Here is a 4,315-nt window from a genome sequence, read left to right on the forward strand (position 1 = left end):
GACTACCGTGAGGTGTAGGGCGTCCGTGGACTACACCAAAGCGGACAATTCCTCTGGTGATTAGAGTCGGGGAGTTACAATCACTTATTTCACAAATTTTATCTTTAAATAGCAAACTATAATTCTTATCCAGCAATTGACCAACTAAAAACAAGCTTTGATTTAGTTCCGGTACGTAAACAACATCGGAAACACGCTTTGTACCTGAAGGAGTTTGTACAATCACATCTCCTTTACCTTTGACATCAACAAGCCTACCATCTCCAAGTCTGACTTTTGAAGAATAGTTTGTATCCAAGCTATCGAAATTCACCAAGTTTGGTGTCATGTGGTTAGTGCAGCCACTATCAACAAGCCATGTTTCTTTAGCTTCAATTAAGACATCACATTTTTCGATTTCTTTTGCAGCAAATAGTTGTTCTTCATACTTTTCAGAATTTTCGGTGACTTGTGCGTGATGGGCTTGTGTTTGTTGATTCTGGTTTGTAAAACAAACTTTCTCCGTGTGACCAAATTGCTTACAAATCTTACATTCAGCTCCAGGTTTGAACCAGCAGTAGTTCTCAATGTGGTTTGTTTTTTTGCAATGTGGACAAGGTGGAAATCTGTCCTTCCTCCAATTTTTTTTGAAATTCTTCTTCATTTTTGGTTGTTGAGTCACTACAAGAGCCTTCTCTCCAAAGGTTTCTTCTTCCCTATAGGCTTTTCTTTGTTCTACAGCTTGTAGAGCATTTGAAAGCACATTCAATGATATTTGTGACATGTTCCAAGTATCTTCAAGAGAAGAAATGTTGGCTTCAAATTTTTCAGAGAGAGTCACCATAACTTTCTCCACAATTCTTTTTTCTTCTAACTCTTCTCCCAACAATCGAATTTGGTTTACAATTTTCATAACTCTATCAACATAATCTTTCACCTTTTCATTGTCCTTCATTTTCAACATTTCAAATTCTTTTCTTAAATTAAATACCTGTATCTGTCTAGTTTTTTCAGATCCATGATACTCAATTTTTAACTTCTCCCAAGCTTCATGTGCTGTCTTACATGTCATAATCTTGGTGAAGATAGGATCTGCAACAGCTGCATGGATATAGGACAGAGCTTTTGGAGCCTTGGCAACCTCTTCTTCATGTCGTCTAATCTGCTGAAGGGTTGGATTTTGATTAAGAGGTGGAGGTACTCTGTTTTCCTCCTCATACTGCCATAATCCAAGCCTCTTGAAATAAGCTCTCATCTTCACAGCCCAAATATGGTAGTTTTCCCCATTAAAATGAGGTGGTGAAAGAGACATGCTGCTGGAAGCCATTTGAGGAAAATCAAATAAACAGAAAATTTCACAAATTCTGGTTTATTTGGTGGCTTTCTCTATGCTTTTCACTCAAACACACACACAACCCTTCGAGATCAAGATTGCTCTGATACCACTTCTTGGTTTAGAAGAGCAGAAAATTAAGGAAGAGAAGGAAAATTCTGCAGAGAAGGAAAATATGCAAATTTTGTAAGTGTGGAGAAACAAATATTCACATCTCCTTAATTTCATTACAACATAATGTAAATATTTATACTAAACTTATTCTAAAGTTTGTTCACCAACCTTCCATAAGTCAAGGAAGTTTGTTCACCAAACCTACCTAAAAGCAAGGTAGTTCACCTACTTCTTGACTTCAATAAAGTACAACAAAATCTAAATGACTTCAACAAAATACCTCCAAAAACTATCAACAACACTTGCATCAATTTCTTTAATGGAGCTGTAGTTGTAACTTTAACAGATATGGCATCGAGGGAAGGTGGAAGTGGACGTTCACGGAGAGCTCAAAATGAACCAATTTCTGATTCACAGCCACAACAATCAGAACAACCACAACAATCCGCACAACTACTCCTACCACCACAGCTAACAATAGCAACTAACTTAGGTCCATCCAGTTCTACACCAGTCACAAGTACACCATTATCATCATCTACCCCAGCTACTGCAACTGAAGGTATTGGATCCTCAACTGCCTCCACTACAACTACAGGCAATCGAGTAATCCTTCGACTTGTAGGAAACAAGTAAGAATATAAAATATTAAAAAACTCTATTATGTATATATATTTTGATTCTGCAAAATAAAGGTTTTTTATTTACATAAAACTATTGATTGCTTCTTACTTGTTTTAGTTTGGAGCCATATAATTTTGCAAGCAAAATTACTGAATCTTTCATAAAGAAATTGGATCTAGCTGGTTATGAATGGAGGTCTGTGCCTCCAGAAACAAAGAACATATATTGGTAAGAGTTTAAGGTGTTATACTCTATTCTTTTCCTTTCCTTGGACTATATTTTCCTCAAGATATCATATGACTTGTACATTAGTAATAGACTATATAATATGACTTGTACATTTTTGTGTCTATATTTTTTTTTTGTTTTTTATGAATTTAGAAACATTATGTGTGGGATGGGGAGATTGAGGCCTCAGTAAAAAAATTTGGAGTGAAGGCTATAGAACGCTATAGAGGCATGCTTGGTAAATGGCGGAAGAATAAGTCCAAATATATCCCAAATGATATTTGGAATAGTTGGAAGCCTCATTGGGAGACTCCTGAATTTAAAGTAAAATCTGAAAAATGTTCCAAGAGTTGCCTTACTGAGACTGGTGGCCCAGGTGTGGTCCTTCAGGACATATAGGAGGCTCTATCGCTCCCACAGTACACGCAAAACGTTTGGTATTTTCTTTTTTTTCCTTAATGCAAATTATTTTAATGCTCAGTTATTTATTTTTCCGAGGATAAGGTAATAACTATGGTAAAATTTTAGGAGGTTGAATTATGGAGACCCTCACTTCCACATGAGGTTTTAGAGGTGACACCACTGGAAAGAAGGATCGGCAATTCGTGGACCAAGGTCCAAGAATACATTTGTAAATTGACAATCATTGAAAATTAATATTATTCTTCTAATATTTCAGCAGTTAAAGTGTAAGTACTTATCATTATATGTTTTTATTTCTTTCAGGAGGTTGTTGTATCTAAAGTTCAAACTGAATCTCAATCTGAAGAGGGATCTAGTCAATCACGCTTAGTTGACGCTATTTAGATACACCTTCAAGAAGTTGGCGGCGTTAAGAAGCATCGAGTATACGGTCTCGGTTCACAAGCATCTGTTTTCTTTGGTCACTCCAGTACCTCTAGCTCTTTTGCTACATCTCTCCTTCAAGAACAAGATGGTGAAAATATTGATGCTCGAATTCAGGAGATGTTAAATCAACGAATGAAAGAGCTGGAGATGCGATATAAACAGGAGTTGCAACAGCAACAACAGTTGATGCAGGAAAAATTGCAGCAGCAAGTTGCTTGTTCGCACTCATTTCGCACCTACAGTTCCGCCAGCTCCTACTTCACAGCATCTTTCATCACGCACTCCTTCAGATACTCACACTAATGCTCAGGATGATGGTAATATCTAGGTAGACTTTAGTTAATTTGTATTAAAAGATATAAGTTTATCAGTAGCTATGAGACTTAGAATTGTTTGTATTTGTGAAAAAATTTATGTCGTCTTGATATTTTATGTATACTTCAAATTATTTAAATGTTAGGCTAACTTTCTCTATTTGATTTTAATTAATTTCATTATAAATGTATAAATTTAAAAATTAGAAATAGCAGGATTAAAATATTAAAAATTACGGAATTTTTTCAACTGGATAAATAGAAATGGAGCCGAAAAATACTATATGATTAGAAACGGATTTAGCAACGGAAAATAACTTAGCGAGGGAATTAGAAACAGATTTAGCAACGTAGAATTTTAGAAATACTTTTTTTTAATGTTAGAAACGGATATCAAAAACGGATAAAAATGATTAGAAACGTAAGTAGCAATGGATTAGCGACTGATGAGAAACAAATTTAGAAACTAATATAGAGATGGAATGGTAATAGATCGGAAATGAAATTCGTTGCTATGAGGTCAGAACATAGAAATGAATTTATGGAAAACTAGCAACGATATATCCATTGCCATATAGAAATGGATTTAAAATCATTTCTAAACTGATTTAGGGACGCCCCAAGTCGTCACGGACCCGATCCGTTTTTGATCTGTTACAAACAGTTTTAGCAACGGATAGGGCTCATTTAGAAACGGAAAAATCGTTGCTATTTGGCAATTTTCTTGTAGTGTTGATAATAGAAATCACTTTGACTACAATATTAGTATTAGTTACCTAATGTATCAGAGAAAAGAATATATGCACATACACATAAATTCTTGGAATTCAAAATAGAAATATATAGTTGTAGTTTTTTTTTCAATTTCCTAAAC

At 35.1% G+C, this 4,315-nt stretch overlaps 1 pseudogene across 1 annotated transcript; it reads left to right on the forward strand.

Annotated features, from left to right (window-relative positions):
- The first annotated feature begins 2,127 nt into the window (after positions 1–2,127).
- On the forward strand, positions 2,128–3,230 carry LOC149493886 (uncharacterized; annotated as a pseudogene). Its single transcript, XR_016322717.1, has 3 exons — positions 2,128–2,715; positions 2,807–2,893; positions 3,005–3,230. The product of XR_016322717.1 is annotated as an uncharacterized LOC149493886 (transcript).
- Positions 3,231–4,315: the final 1,085 nt, after the last annotated feature.

The sequence above is a fragment of the Jatropha curcas genome, chromosome 9 (assembly GCF_041381405.1).
Source record: "Jatropha curcas cultivar XTBG-Jc1 chromosome 9, XTBG_Jcur_1.0, whole genome shotgun sequence".
In the NCBI taxonomy this organism is placed as follows: Eukaryota; Viridiplantae; Streptophyta; class Magnoliopsida; order Malpighiales; family Euphorbiaceae; genus Jatropha; species Jatropha curcas.